At 38.3% G+C, this 17,618-nt stretch overlaps 1 pseudogene; it reads right to left on the minus strand.

Annotated features, from left to right (window-relative positions):
- LOC129044951 (serine palmitoyltransferase 1-like) overlaps window positions 1–17,618 on the minus strand; it is a 52,088-nt pseudogene that overhangs the window by 21,608 nt on the left and 12,862 nt on the right.

Raw genomic sequence — 17,618 nt, forward strand, 5'->3', positions numbered from 1 at the left:
GTGCAATGAATCAACAGACATTAAATAAGGCACCTTTAAACAAAAATACACATAAAGCAAGTTTTGTGACAACTGGTTGATGAAAATGTTGTAACCAAAGGTGCAGAGGAACCTAACCCAATTATTTGCCCTAGCAGCAATAGTTTAGTATTTCTTATTGCAGTGTTCATGGCAACTTTATAGAATATAAGTAGGGTGAATGATGAGAATCAATTGTCCTTTAGATGGTCTAGAATAATTCAACTTAACAACAGACAGCACAATACTGATTTTTTTTTTGAGACAAAGTCTTGCTCTGCCACCCAGGCTGGAGTGCAGTGGCAGGATCATGGCTCACTGCAGCCTTGACCTCCTGGGCTCAAATGATTCTCCTACCTCCGCCACCCAAAGTGTTGGGATTAAAGTTGTGAGCCACCATGCCCAGCTTCAGTGCTTATCTACACTTGAGCTGTTCCTCTACTTCATCTTTAGTTTTGTATCTGTCCATCAGCACTGCTTCATTACTGTAGCCCTATAATATACGTCCTAGTACCTTCTGGTTCACTACCTCCCTCCCATTATTCTATCAACTGCTGACACTCTTACAAAAACAGAAAGAAGAAAACAAATACATCTCTTCTATTGATACTTAAAATATATTTAGATTTCCTCAGAAATAGTGAAAACATTTTAAAATAACATATGGAACCCTTATTTTGAATCCTTATTCAATTAATAGACTCCTAGATTAAAATCTCAATGGCCAAATGCAAGGGTGGTTCAACATGGAAAAATCAAATATGTATTACATACATATTAGAAGAATGTAGGGGGAAAAACCCCACATGATCATCCCAATAAATGCAGAAAAAACATTTGACAAAATCCAACAACCTCTCATGATAAAACACTCAAATTAAAAATGGGAAGGAACTTCCTCAACCTGATAAAAGGTTATTATAAAAAACTCACAGCTAACATCATACTCAATGGTAGAAGACTGAAAGCTTTCCTTATAAGATCAGGAACAAGACAAAGATGCTCATTTTCGCCACCTCTAGTCAACACTGTAGTCGAGGTCCTAGCCAGGGCAATCAGGCAAGAAAGATAAAAGGCATCCAAATTGAAAAGAAACAAGTAAAATTACCTCTATTCACAGGTGGTGTAATCTTATACATAGAATAAGATCCACAAAAGCACTATTTGAGCTAATAAATTCAGCAGAAGTTACATTATGCAAAAGCAATACACAAATATCTGTTGTATTTCTATAAACTAGCAGTAAACAATCTAAAAAGGAAATTAAGGAAACAATTCCATTTATAGTAGCATAAAAAAATCAAATACTTAGTGATAAATTTAACCAAAGAGGTGCAGGACGTGTATACTAAAAACCACAAAACATTGCTGAAGGAAATATCTAAATAGATGGAAAAATCCCAAGTTCAGGACTGGAAGACTTGATATCATTAAGATGGTAATACTTCCCAAAGTGACTACATATTCAATGCAATCCCCACCAAAATCCCAACAATACTTTTTACAGAAATGGAAAAGTTAATCCTAAAATTCAAATGGAATTTCAAGAGACTCCAAATAGCTAAAATAATTTTGAAAAAGAACAAAGTTGAACTCACATGTCCTGATTTCAAAACTCACTACAAAGCTACAATAATTGACACAGTGTGGTACTGGCATAAGGACAGATATATAGAAGAATGAAACAGAATAGGGTCTAGAAATAAACCCACACATCTATGGTCAATTAATTTCAACAAGGGTGCCAAGACCAGTCAATGGGGAAACATTCACCAATGATGCAGGCAAAACTGGATAACCACTTGTGAAAGAATAAAATTGGACTTCTTCATCATCGCATATGAAAAATGAACTCAAATGAACTACAGACCTAAATGTAAGATTGAAAACTATAAACTCTTAGGGGGAAACATAGCAGTAAATATTGATAATTTTGGATTAAATAAAGTTTTTTTTTTTTTTTTGAGACGGAGTCTTGCTGTGTTGCCCAGGCTGGAGAGCACTGGCATGATCTCGGCTCATTACAACCTCCACATCCCGGGTTCAAGCAATTCTGCTGCCTCAGCCTCCAGAGTAGCTGGGATTACAGGTGTGTATCACCACGCCTGGCTAATTTTTTTGTATTTTTAGCAGAGACAGGGTTTTACCATGTTGGCCAGGCTGGTCTCAGTCTCCTGACCTCAAATGATTCACCCGCCTCAGCCTCCCAAAGTGCTCGGATTACAGGCGTGAGCCACCGCGCCCAGCCAGATTAAACAAAGATTTTAAAATAAAACACAAAAGCACAAGCAACAACAAAACACATAAATTGGACATCATCAAAATTTTTAAAAACTGTGTGTCAAAGGACAGTATCAAATAAATGAAACCAACCCCCACAAAATAGGAGAAAATATTTGCAAATCATGTATCTGATAAAAATCTAGTATCCAGAATATACAAAGAATTCTTTTAAAAACAAAAAGACAAACAACCCAATTTAAAAAATGGGCAAAGCACCTGAATAGATATGTCTCCAAAGATATACGCATGGCCAAAAAAACAAACAAACAAAAAAACAAGAAAAGAGGCTCAGCATCATTAGCCATTTGGGAAACACAGATCAAAACCACAGTGAGATACTACCTCATGCTCAATAGGGTGGCTAAAACAAACCAACAAAAACCCCTAGAAAATATAAGTGCTGACAAAGATGTAGAGAAACTGTAACCCTGGTACATAGCTGACGGGAATGTACAATGGTGCAATCGCTGTGGAAAACAGTATGTAAGTTCCTTATTAAGTTAAACACAGAATTACCATATAATCCAGCAATTAGCCTGCTAGATATAGACATAAAAGAACTGAAAACAGGAATTCAGACAAATACCTGTACACAGATGTTCACAACAGCACTATTCGCAGTAGCAAAAAGGTGGAAAGAACCCAAATATCCATCTGTGGATGAACATATAAAACAAAACGTGGTATTATCCATGCAATGGACTATAACTTAGCATTAAAAAGGTATGAAATACTGATACATGGTATACAATGTTAATGAACTTTAAAAACATTAAGTGAATGAAGCCAGAAAGAAAAGGTCGTATATTATATGATGCCATTTATAGGAAATAACCAGAAAAGGGAAATCCATAGAGACAGAAAGCAGATTGGTGGTTGCTGGGAGCTAGAGGGAGAAGAAAATGGGGAGTGACTGTTTAATGGGTTTCAGGTCTTCTTTGCCAGTCATGAAAAGGTTTTTGACCTAGAGTTGATGGCTGCACACATGGTAAATGTAATAAATGTCACTGTCCTGTACAATTTAAATTGGTTAATTTTGTGTTACATGAATTTCACCTCAATAAAGGAAATCCCAATGGTCATGGTTTCTAAAAAACAGTTATGTTGCTTTCACTATTAAAAAGCTAAGTTTTGGCCGTGCGTGGTGACTCACGCCTGTAATCTCAGCACTTTGGGAGGCCAAGGAGGGCAGATCACCTGAGGTCAGGAGTTCAAGACCAGCCTGACCAACATGGAGAAACCTCGTCTCTACTAAAAATACAAAATTAGCCGGGCATGGTGGCACATGCTTGTAATCCCAGCTACCTGGGAGGCTGAGGCAGGAGAATCGCTTGAACCCAGCAGCCAGAGGTTGAGGTAGCCGAGATCGTGCCATTGCACTCCAGCCTAGGCAACAAAAGTGAAACTCCATCTCAAACAAAAAACAAAAAACAAAAAAACAAAAAAAACAAAAAAGCAAGCTGTGCTTTCATTCATATGCAATTCTACAAAAGGTAAAACTAATCTACAGGAATAGAAAGTAGATTAATGGCTGTCTGGGGCCAACATGGGTACGCACTACCAAGAGGCATCAGGAAGCTTTCTGGATAAAGTTTTCTTTCTGGATAAACATTGTCTTACACAAAAATGTTCTGTATATTGACTGTGGTGGTGATGGCTGTGGTGATAGAGATGTATATACATCTGTCAAAACTTATCAAACTTTACCCTTAAAGTGGGTGTACTTTATACGTTGATTTCACCTAAATAAAGCTGGATCTTAAAAGCTACGTATGGCCGACGCAGTGGCTCATGCCTGTAATCCCAGCATTTTGGGAGGCCCAGGCGGGCGGATCACGAGGTCAAGAGATTGAGACCATCCTAGCTGACATGGTGAAACCCCATATCTACTAAAAATACAAAAATTAGCTGGGGGTGGTTGCGCACGCCTATAGTTCCAGCTACTCAAGAGGCTGAGGCAGGAGAACTGCTTGAACCCAGGGGAGGAGGCTGCAGTGAGCCAAGATGGCCACTGCACTCCAGCCTGACGACAGGGCAAGACTCTGTCTTGAAAAAAAAAAAAAAGCTAAAGCTAAGTTTTGGCCAGGTGTGGTGGCTAATACCTGTAATACCAGCACTTTCGCAGGCTGAGGCAGGAGGATCGCTTGAGCCCAAGAGTTTGAGAATAGCCTGGGTAACATAGTGAGATCCCTACTCCACAAAAAAGGGAAAAATCAGCCAGGTGTGGTGCCATGTACCTGTAGTCCCAGCTAACTCAGAAAGCTAAGGTGGAAGGATCACTGGAGCCCAGGAGGGTAAGGCTGCAGTGAGCTGTGTTCACACCACTGCACTCCAACCTGGGCAACAGAGCAGTCTTGATTACTCTTTGAAGGCCAGCACTGGCATTCAGTGTTGTTCTTTTTCCCTAATCTGAGCAAAACATGCTTATGAGGCCTAATGTGATAGCAACGCAGATGTTATACACTAAAAGCAGTCATAAACAAAAGGCACATCTGTCAAATAGTCCAAATATTAAAATTACGGCTGAACATGGTTGCTTACCAATTCTGGAAGAGGACAAATAGTTCCAGTATTCATATACAATCCTTCTACTACAATGAAACACCGAGTTACACGAGGATTCTTTACAAGAGAAAAAGCAGACATCTTACATTTCAGTAACTCTAAAGAAAAGATCTGTTACATATTCCCCAGCACTTTCACCTTACAAGATTTATTCCTAAAAAATATTCTGAATGAATTGAAAGCTCGGTGTTTGTGATGGGTTATTTTGAGATGAACAACAGTGCTATCTTCTCTCAGACTTGTTTTTCAGCTCACAGCATTAGCTAGGTGACACACACAAACTAATTAGGCACTCTGAGAATATTAAAATACAAACAAAACCCTCCCACCTCCAACTGGGAAGAGGCCTAAGGGACTTTCTAAAGAAATGGGAATGTTTTACATCATAACGGGGCTGACATTCCTGGGTTACATGGGTATAATCACTGGTCAAAATTGTACGGCTGCATTCATGTGATTCAATGTCTGTCAATTTTACCCAAAACAACTATAATGAAGGTCACCATCATGAAGATGGGGTGAGGAACAGATGGCACAAGAATGATGTAATGCTGATAACAAAGCTGGGAGAAGGGTACAGGGGGCTTCACTATACCACTGTGTTTCCTTCTTATATGATGGCATTTTTCCGAACAAAAAGTTAAAAAACTCAAACCGTTTTCCTTCACCTCCCAAAAAAAGGAGCAACCCTGTTCCCTCCTCACTCCCCACTGACGTATTATTGGATCAAGTAAAATTTGACTATGAGCTTGTCCAATGATGTCCCCAGGTGGAGGGGTAGAGAGGTCTCCTTTCCTTTTTTTTGAGACAGAGTCTCACTGTCACCCAGGTGGGAGTGCAGTGGCGCTATCTCTGCTCACTGCAACCTCCACCTCCAGGGTTCAAGCAATTCTCTGCCTCAGCCTCCTGAGTAGCTGGGATTACAGGCACCCGCCACCACGCCCAGCTAATTTTTGTATTTTTAGTAGAGATGGGGTTTCACCATGTTGGCCAGGCTGGTCTTGAACTCCTGACCTCTTGATTACTGATCTCGGCCTCTCAAACTGCTGGGATTGCAGGTTTGAGCCACCACACCCGGCAGAGATCTTCTTTTCAAAAAACACACACCTTCACACACTGCTCAGAGCAAGTCACTAATAAATCTCTCACATGTATGAAACTGTACATGGTTCAGGTGTGTGGGACTGCAAAAAATACTGAGATCCACAGATAAGAGTTTGCCATTACCTTCTTACTCAGAGGTTTCTTGCCTCTAAGCTTCTGCTCCAATGGTCAATTAGAAATGATCAGAATTAGAAAGTATCAGAGCAGTGCTTTAAGGGGTATTTTACAGCCCACAGCAGTAGCACTAAAAAAAAAAGTTTGTTGAGGAATAAAAAGTATACATCACTGATGTTGCTCAATCATCTTTACTCTGTCAACTCACAACTGAAAGCTGGGGAGCTAGCAATATGTTAGAAGTGATTGATGAAGAGATGCCACCCTAATTTCTACACAGGGCATGTTACCTCTTCCTGTCTTTAAGGAAAAACATTTTCTTAGATTTAAAAATATTCAATGTAGGATTCTTGGGAAATGGAAAAGTACAAAAAACAATTAAATAAATTAGCTAATAATACCACATGGTGATAATTTTTGTCTTTCTTGTATAAACATATAAATTACTTTGTTCAGAATCAGGATTTTACTGTAGTTTTAGGACCTGATTTTAAAAACATTATGCTGTGAGCATTTCTAAATTATTTCAGATTACATGATTTTAATGGAGACGTACTGCCTGTGGGTATACCATAAACTACTTATTTCCTTAATGCTGGATTTAGTTGTTTCCCTCATTTGCTTTTTCATATCACAATATGAATATCCTTCAATATGTGACATCATTTCTCGTAAGTTTTTAAAGACAGCACCACAGGAATGGGTCAAAGGGCATGGAATTACTTGGATCCTGGAATGTATCTGCCCATTTGCCTTCTAGAAAGGCAGTGCCAATTTAAACTCTTTCCAGTGTCATAGGAACACTCTTTGTCTCACCACACCTGTGTTGGCACTGACTATTACTATTCAAAATGAACAGGCAAAACTCCTAGCCTAATTTCCTTAATTATTATTGCGGCCAGGCTATTTTTCACTTGTTCATAGTTATGTGTATTCCTTTTATGAACTACTGTTCATATCCACTGACCATTATGGGAACCCTGTAGTAAAGGGGATAAAAAACAATTCATGAACCATAGCACTTGGGAAATGGACAAAGAAAACATTCGAAGTGTTAACGACCAGATTATTTATGTGAAAATGAAATTGAAAATGAATATTTCTAAAAACCAAAATGTAGAGTTACTTAGAAAGCCTGCTCTCAGCAAGAAAACTATAAATTAGTAAAAAAGTAAAAATTATAAAGTAGAAATAAGTTTCAAGATATTTAATTTTACTTCTTGTTGCTCATTTAAAAAAAGTTCTATGGCTTACAGATCTTGTAGAAAAAGAGCACATACAAAACTTGAATCTGATGTTTTCCAAATTTATACAGTACTAACTTGGCAAAACAAATGGCAGCAGACTGCAGTTCTATTACTGAATACAGACTAGCTTTCTATTACTGCATCATCATAAGAAACATGTTTTTATACTTTGTAGAAAGAAATTAACCAGTGGAATGGGCTGTTTTCAGATTTTGCCTATAGATTTTTCTAAATTGTGTAAATGTGAAATGTTAGCCTACAGCAGATTTAGTATAAAATGGCAAGATCATGCATATTCATCATGAGAATGTGTATATTCATTAAGTGATGCACTTAGGCTGACACCTAAGCAAAGATGACAGAATCCTAAATGAATAATGCAAATATTTGGAAAATTGAAAATTAAGACAAAATACACAAAATTAAGAAATGTGATGAGCATTTTTATCATTTATTCTAGTTATGAATGAGTTGCACTGACAAAGTCCACTTGAAACTGTGTCTGAGATGAAGACACACATAATGGTGCCCTGCTCAGAACCACAGACCTGAGCTACTTTACTTACCCATGTCATCAGGGGAAAATAAATTATAATTTTAACAACGATGCTCTGAACACACTTCCTCTGTTTCACCCTAATCAGAACACCAAGGAGCTACTTCCAAACCACCATCCCCTGGGGTTATGTTAGGTTCTTGAGAGGAAAGAGCTAAAAACAGGGCTGCAAGCTGGAAGGAGACCATGTTAGGGGCAGTCATTTCCCACAGGCAGCAGCTGCTCAGAGCAGGATACAGGTGGGATGGGGAGAAAGAGCTTCACTTTGTTCATATATTAATATAATAAGCTTCCTGCCATTCTTTCCTCATGTAATTGATACATGATTTATTCTGGTATGAATAAGCCTATTCTGAATTCACTAGGTACATGTCATTAAAGGCCTAGTAAGTTTTGGTGTCATTATGCCCAGCTATGAGTAGACATCTCCCCGCCTCACTAAGCACATGCTGTTTTTCAGCCTCTCTTGATCCCTTAGAAAGCTGCTTGGATTACTTCCCTCCAATTTGCTATATGTAATTACGGCACTGACAAGGCAATTACAATCAGACTTGGCTCTCCAACACGAAGTACATTTAATAAGCAGGAACACCTTAATATCCAAATGTGATCCACAGGCAAGTTTTCATGACAAATTACCATTTCATATATAATTTAGCTGGTTAGAAAATACAAAAGAACTGTATAATTTTCTTCAAAGAATCATACCTTTTGATCTTCAATCTCTTGTTCATTTAGTAGTCACTCGAGGTCAGCCATGTCATTATGCTTAAATAACTTAATGTCACTACGGGATGCCTGTAATCCTTTCTGAATAGCAAAGCAGGCAGCTCTGTCTCTGCAAGGAAAAGAGATCCACCAAATTGGGTTTAAAGGGTCTTGTCAACATTCTCAAAAAGGAATGCTTGTTTTTGTAAGCTGACCAATCACTGATTGTTAACATGAGCATAGCAAAAAATAAAACATGTTTGAATATTTATACATCATTGTTTGCTCTTCATCCATGAGTCCTTTTCACATAACTACCATATTTAATCTATTCCAAGAAGCACACTCTCACTATATATTAATCTCTCTGAAATCAGCATGCATCTTACTATGGATGACATATCAGTTTATTCACATACTTTTCTCTTTCTAAGAAACATAAAGTACTGGTGTGCCTCATCATCAGTGGCATCTCTGATTTGACTGACACATTACTCTGCCATTATTTTGCCCTGAGAAGTAATACTGGCAGCCCAGCTAGATAGAAAACTTTTAGATAATGACTATTCTACTGTAGCCAAACACCACAGAAAAAAATGAGGGGTACCCAGCCCCATCCATGTCAGCAAAGGCTGAGCAGGGAACCTAGACTTTGACCCTCGAGAGGCTGTAACAAGGTGACACCCCTCCTAGCGTGTTGTCAGGGAAGGCCAAGTAGGAAGCTGAGCCTTTTATTCCTATCAGTTGGTAACAAGTGGACCCCCTCCACCCCCACTGTGGTGTCAGCAAAGAACACATGGAGAGCCCTAACTTCCACCTGCACTTGGGAGTAGTGGGCACCCTCCCCATCTCCTCCTGGGCAGTGTCGTAGGAGGGCGAGTGGAGAGTCAGGACTATTACCATCACCCAGCAGCAACAAAGAAACCCCTAATGATGTCAATGGAGGGCAAGTAGGGGCCCTGAATTGTTCCTCCTCCTGGCAGTATGAGGCAGCAGTCCCCCAGCCCCTTCCCCTGTTGGAACCATGTCAGAGAAAGCCAAATAAAAGCGATGGCTTAAACTAGACATGGACTACAGCAGCATAATATGAAAGTGTCTAGGTTTCCATCAAATATCCCTTATATCAAGAACCAGAAGATATCAAGTAGAATGAAACAACAAATGCCAATAGTGAGATGACAGAGATATCAAGATGATCTTACAACAATTTTAGAGCAGCCACGATAAAAATATTTTAATGACCCACCATGAAGACACCTTAAGCAAATGAAATAATAAAAAGCCTCAGTGATGAAACAGAAGATACAAAGAAGAGTCCTATGGAGATATCAGAACTGAAAAACCAGATTACTAAAATAAGAAGCTTAGTGGATGGGCTCAGCAGCAGAATGGAGGCAGAGTCTCAGTGAACTGAGACAAGCAACAGAAATTATTCACTGACAGCCGGGCGCAGTGGCCCACGCCTGTAATCCCAGTACTTTGGGAGGCTGAGGCAGGTGGATCACGAGGTCAGGAGATTGAGACCACCCTGGCTAACATGGTGAAACCCCAACTCTACTTAAAAAAAAAAAAAAATTAGCTGAGCATGGTGGTGGGTGGCTGTAGTCCCAGTTACTCAGGAGGCTGAGGCAGGAGAATGGTGTGAACCTGAGAGGTGGAGCTTGCAGTGAGTCAAGATCGTGCCACTGCACTCCAGCCTGGGTGACAGAGCAAGACTCTGTCTCAAAAAAAAAAAGAGAAAAAAGAAAAAAGAAATTATTCACTGAGCACAACAGAAAGAAAATAGACTAGAAAGAGATGAACAGAGTCTCAGGGACCCATGGGATTATAATAAAAGATGTAACATTTGTGTCATTGGAATTCCAGAAGAGAAAGAGGTGGGGAGCTAAAAAAGTATTCAAATAAATAATGGCTAAAAACTTCCCAAATTTGTCAAGTGGTTTAAATCTACAGATTAAAGAAGCTGAGCAAAATCCATATGGGCAAATGCAAACAAATAGTTGCCAAGGCACATCATGGATAACTTCTGAAAACAAATGACAAAAAAAATCTTGAAAGCAGCCAGAGAAAAATGACACCTTATACATAGAGAAAAACAATTTGAATGAAGGGAGATTTTTCATCAGAAACCAGACACCAGAAAAAAAAATCACAATGTGTTTCTAATGCTGAAAGAAAATAACTGTCAACCCAGAATCCTATAACCAGCAAAAATATACTTTAGGAATGAAGGTGAAATCAAGCCATTCTCAGTTAAGAAAAATGAAGAGTATTTGTCACTAGCAGACCTACCCTAAAGAAATGGCCAAAGGAAGCCCTCTAAATAGGAAAAAAGCCATAAAAGAAGACTGTTAGATTATCAGGAAGGAGGAAGGAACACAGTAAGTAAAAAATATGGGCAAATACACTAGGCTTTTTTTCTCCTCTGGAGTTTTCTAAATTATTTTGGACAGTTAAAGCAAAAATTACAACACTGATGTGGTTCTCACTGTATGTACAGGAAATATTTAAAACAATTATAATGTAAATGAGGCAAATAAAGGAATGTAAAGGAAGGTAAAAGTTTCTACACTTGAATTGGTACAATGATGACACCAGTAGTCTATTATATGTGTAATGTAACACTCAGAGTAATGACTAAAAAAAGCCATACAAAGAAAAAGTAAATTCTAAAAACATGTTCAGTTAGCCCACAGAAAGGCAGAAAAGAGAAAATAGAGAAACACAAAGTAAACGAACAAACAAGAAACAAAAAGCGAAATGGCAGACTTTGTTTTAACAGACTTAAACTCTACTATATCAATAATTACATTAAATGTAAATGTACAAATACATGATTTAAAGACAGGCAGGTAGAATAAATTAAATAACATGACCCAACTATATGCTGTCTGTAAGAAACTCACTACAAATATAATAATATAGGTAGTAAAAAATACAGATATATACACACAACTATGTAATATAAAAAATAATAAAAAGGGTATCTGACAAAATAAACTTGGGAAGAAAGAAAATTATCAGAGTGTTTGCTTTGGCAGCACATACACAAAAAGTGGAAAATTATCAGAGACAGAAAAGAACATTATGAAATGCCAAAAAGGTCAATTCATCAAGAAAACTTAGTAATCCTAAATATGCACTAAACAAAAAAGCTAAAACATTTGAGATGCAACCGCTGATAAAACTGAAAGAAATAGACAAACCCACAATTACAGTTGGAAACTTCATTATCCTTCAACAACTGATAGAAGAACTAGACAGAAAATCACCAAGATAGAAGAACCCAAAAACACCATCAACCAAAAAGACTTGACATTTATAGAACACTCCAGAATCAGAATACACACTTTTTAAGTGCCCATGTAAGATATTCCAAAATAGACTACCGTATTAGTCATAAACCAAACTACAACAAATTTAAAGTCCCTAAACACCTGAAAAGTAAACAATACACTTCTAAATAATCCATAGGTCAAAGGGAAAGTGTAAGCTGGGCACAGTGATGTGTTTTTGTAGTCCCAACTACCCAGGAGGCTGAAGCAAAAGAATCCATTGAGCCCAGGAGTTCACAGCCAACAAGAGCAAAATAGTGACACCCTATTTCTTAAAACAAAACAAAAATGAACTAAATACAAATGAAAACACAACACATCAAAATTTGTGAGACACAACTAAAGTAGTGTTGAGAGGGCAACTCATAGCACTAAATGAACATTCAAGAAAAGAGAAAAAGCTTCAAATTAATAATTTAAGCTCCTACCTCCAAATCAAGAAAAAGAACCAAATAAATCAAAAGTGAGCAGAAGGCAGGAAATAATAGGAGAAATCAATCAATGGAACTGACAACAAAAATACAATAGAGAAAAACCAATGAAACAAAGAGCTGATTCTTTCAAAAGATCAATAAAATTGACAGACTTCTAACAAGACTGACAAAGAAAACAGGAGAAAAGGCACAAATTACCAATACCAGGAGTGAAACAAGGTATATAACTGTGGACTCTGCAGACATCAGAATAATAAGGGAATACCATGAACAGCACCACACATGTACATCTGACAACTTTTAAGAAATGGACCAATTCCTTGAAAAACACAAACTACCTCAATTCACTCAATATGACAGAAAATTTGAATAGCCTGATAACTGCTAAGGAAACTGAATTCAGAGTTAAGATACTTGCAAAAAAGAAATCTCTCCAGGCCCAGATGGTTTCATGGGAGAATTCTACCAAACAATTAAATAATTAAAAGTAATTCTATTACTTTTAATATACAAATAGCTCCACAAAATAGAAGATAGAACACTTCCCAATTGATTCTATGAAGTGTTATTCTGCTGCCAAAACCAAAGTAAGTATCAAAAAAAGTGTATCATAGGACAATCTCCCTCATGAACACAGATTCAAAATCCTTAACAAAATATTGGCAAATCGAATTTAGCTTTTTATAAAAAAAAATTATACCCCGTAACCGAGTGGTATTTATTTCAGGTATGCAAGGCTGGTTCAATGTTTGAAAATAAATCAATGTTATCCACCACATTAACGGACTAAAAAAGAAAAATCACATGATCACATCAACCAATACAGAAAAAGTAGTTGACCAACCAAATTCACATTGATTTGCAATGAAAACACTCAGAAATAAAGGATGAGGTGCAGGAAAGTGAATGCAATAAAGAGCATCTGTAAGAAATCTGCACCTAACATTATACTTATTGGTGAAAGAGTAAATGCTTTCTAATATCAGGAACAGGGCAAGAATGTCTTCTCTTACTACTTTTAACATATCCTGGAAGTTCTTGCCAGTGCAATAAGGCAATAAAAGGGAATAAAAAGTAAGTAGATTAGAAAATAAATAAAACTATTTACAGATGACATGACAACTGTCCACATGGAAAATCCTAAGCAATCTAGAAAAACAGTTCCTAGAGCTAATTAAGTGAGTTTGGCAAGGCTGCAGGATACAAGCTCAGCACACAAAAAATCCATTTCATTTCTATATTTTAGCAATCAATACGTGGATATCAAAATTTGTATTCGCAAACCACATATCTGATAAAGAACTAGGATCTAGAATGTATAAAGAACTCTCAAAACTCATTAGTATAAAAACAAATCATACAACTAGAAAATGGACAAAAGGCATCAAAAGACATTTCACTGAAGAGATGGCAAATATGCATATGAATGGATGTTCAACATCATTAGCCATCAGAAAAATAGAAATTTTTCTACACACCTGTCAGACTGGCTAAAAAAGTAGTGACAACACCAAATGTTTCTGAAGATGTGGAGAACCTTGATCATTCATATCTTGCTGATGGGAACGTAAAATGGTATAGATACTTTGGAAAATAGTTTGGGAGTTCCTTTAAAAACTATGCAATACTATAAACATAGCAACTGCATTCCTTGGCATGTATTCCACAGAAATAAAAACTTATGCTCACATAGCATGAATGTACATGAATGTTTAGAGCAGCTTTTTTTTTTATAATAGCACAAAGCTGGCAACAGCTCAGATGTCTTTAATAGATAACTTCAGTAACGGTGGTACCTTCATGCCATGGAGTAATACTCATCAATCAAAAGGAACCAACTCTGGATACAAGCAACAACTTGGATGAACCATCAGAGAATTATGCTAAATGAAAAAAGCCAACCCCAAAGTGTTGCCTACTGGACGATTCCATTTGTATACAATTCTTAAAATGACAAAATTAACAAACAGAACAGATTAGTGGTTGCCAGGAGTTAAGGAGTGGGCAGGTGGGAGTTATGTGGATGTGGCAACATGAAGGATCCTTGTGGTGACAGAAATGTTCTGCATCTTGACAATGACAAAGTCAATATCCTGGCTGTGAAACTGTTCGTTCTGCAAGAGGTCCTCACTGGAAGAGACTTAGTAAAAAGTACAAAGGATTTCTATATTATTTCTTACAAGTGCTTTTGAATCTACAATTATCTGAATGTAAAAAGTTTAATTTTAAAAAGATCTGTGAAGCAGCATGAACACAGACTTAGTGGAGTGATAGGACAGACTTAAGTCCATGAATGACCACTGTGCTGAGCCCCACTATTGGCAAAGCATTAACAGTGTTTACTGAAAGGAAGGAAATGAAGCATCAGACAGTGTCTATGCCTGACAAATTTATCAAAATCAATTTACCAAACACCATGTTTACCTCTAGCACTCCTACATTCAAACACATTTCAGGTAGAATATTTAAAATTATGTAGCAGAATAAACAGGTTAGCAACTCACTGGAAATGGAAATTTTAAGACATTGGGCATAACACATGGAAGTGAATTTAGCCTATGTTTCCTAGCAGTTAAAAAAAAAAAGACAATGTAGTATTTACCAAAGGAAGCATAGCAGTTCACCAATAACCATCAACTTTTTCTGGACTTAAAAAGAATTTATAGTGGGGTGCTTGTGTATAAAGTGACACTGAATGACACTGCAGCTGTCTGTAACTCTGCTTTTACTAAAAACCTAGAAACACTGTTTAAGTCAATGGCGCTTCAGTTAGTGATGAGTCTTTCACATTATTTTTTAAACTATTTGCCAAAAATTAATAAAAATATTCATTTTTATGGTCACATTAGTATACTACTTGGACCCATGACATTTGCTGTAGTGCTCCTAGACTGCTATAGGGCTACAGTGAGGAATGGGTCACATGTACTGCAGAAGCCCCAGGTAGAGTCAGCTCTGTAGTAATTATGATAGAAGGTTCTGTCGCCACACAAGCGTTCCAACGGTGAGTGGTAAGTAAGACGCCAGTGCAGGCCTTGAGGGATGCCAGGCTCTGCAACACAGTTATCTGGCCCCTATTCTGAGCTCCAGCTTCCTTTCATTCATTTACTGAACAACTGTTTATTGACCATTACTAAATGATAAATACTATTCTAAGTAATGGGCTCCCAGCAAGAAACAGAAGCAAATAACCACACAGATATAAAATTATAAACTGTTACAAGTTCTACAAAAGAAAAGTACAGTAAGTATGAAGCAAATGAGCAGAGCAGAGTGTGTGTGAGAGTGTGTGTGTGTGTGTGTGTGTGGGAGGGAGGCTTGAAGCAGGGTGACCTTGACAGGCAGTTTGAGTGCTCGTGTGAGCATGGATAAACAACAATAAATTCTCTCTGGCTGTAAGATTTTGTCTACAGGCAGCAGGGTTCTTGACCTGCTCTGAGAGGTGTGGAACGGCTTCCCTGCGGAGGTGACGTATGTGAAGGATGAGAAGGTTAAGGAGGAGAGGGGAGGAGGAACAGTGTTCTAGTCAGAACGAGCATGTGCGTGGGCCCCAAGGTGAAAGGATACTAGCATACAGGGCTGGCAAGGCTACAGCTTAAACACCTCAGGGAAAATGGTACAAAATGAGCCTGAAAAAGTGATGCAGAGCTCACACAAGATCATACAAAGGACTTGGGTCTTCACTTTAGGAACAACAGAAGCTCTAAATTGTATTAAATAAAATGTGACAAAATAGGATTTACATTTTAAAAAGATTACTCTGGCTATGATGTTAAAAAGGAAAAGAGGAGGCCAGGCGCAGTGGCTCATGCCTGTAATCCCAGGAGTTCAAGACCAGCCTGGCCAACATGATGAAACCCTATCTCTACTAAAAATACAAAAAATTAGCTAGGTTTGGTGGCGGGTGCCTGTGGTCCTAGCTACTTGGGAGGCTGAGGTAGGAGAATTGCTTGAACCCGGGAGGCGGAGCTTGCAGTGAGCCAAGATCACTCCACTGTACTTCAGCCTGGGCGACCAGAGTGAAACTCCATCTCAAAATAAAAAAAAATTAAAAAATAAAAATAAAAAAAGGCCAGGCGCGTTGGCTCACGCCTGTAATCCTAGCACTTTGGGAGGCCGAGGCAGGTGGGTCACCTGAGGTCAGGAGTTCGAGACCAGCCTGGCCAACATGGTAAAACCCCATCTCTACTGAAAATACAAAAAATTAGCCCGGCATGGTGGCGCATGCCTGTAATCCCAGCTACTCGGGAGACGGAGGCAGGAGAATTGCTTGAACTTGGGAGGCAGAGGTTGCAGTGAGCCAAGGTTGCGCCATTGCACTCCAGCCCGGGTGACAAAGTGAGACTCCATCTCAAAAAAAAAAAAAAGAAAGAAAGAAAGAAGAGGAAATTAAAGTCAATTTGAGACCAAATTTTAGTCCACTCATAGGATGACAGGGCTTGGCTTGGGGCGGCAGATGCTTCTGACTGGCTTAATCAGCTGCCTGGGGCCTGCCAGCCCTTGCTTGGCTGTACTCTGCCCTTCACAGTAAACCTCGGTAGCATGCATTTAGGACAGGCACGCGAGTGTGAAGATCCACTTGTGGGTAGTCAAAGAAGTGTCCAAGTCATGGCTCCTCTATCCTTAATAAGGTAGGAAGCAAGATCAGCTGAGACCAGGTGACGGGGTGAATGGGTGATGAGACATGGAGAGACTTTGCCGGGCAGTCTGAGTGACAATGTGAGGTGGTGACCACAGACTAGGATACCACACAGCCACAGAGCTGCACAAAGAAGGCAGATAGCTGTCCTCATCTGGACATCAATAAATAATTATCATGGCAGATAAATGACTATAGACACCATTAAGCATCTTTTAAGTGAAAGTTTCACAAATTTTGAAACCTTTGGTGAGGTTACTATTTCTTGAAAAACAAAAAGCAGCATTATTTTATGCAGATAACTTCTAATGAAGTATTTCTCTAAGACAGTCAGTATTATTTCAAAGGAACTGCTATTAGAAAACTAGGTAAAGTTTACTTACACAAAAACAATGTCCCCTCTTTTAGAGTAAGCAGGAATAGCACTGGCTATGGTGGCAAATCCATATGAGTATATAATGGCTTCTTCTGTCTTCATAAATTTTGCCAGGCAGTCTTCCAAATCCAAATGAACATCTATTTCAGTTAAAAAAGTTAAATGGTTAAACTGTTTTATAATTCTTTTTCTCTACTAAAGAACAAATAAAAGAACACAAGCAGTATAATTATCAATAC

Source organism: Pongo pygmaeus, chromosome 8 (assembly GCF_028885625.2).
Source record: "Pongo pygmaeus isolate AG05252 chromosome 8, NHGRI_mPonPyg2-v2.0_pri, whole genome shotgun sequence".
Taxonomy (NCBI): Eukaryota; Metazoa; Chordata; class Mammalia; order Primates; family Hominidae; genus Pongo; species Pongo pygmaeus.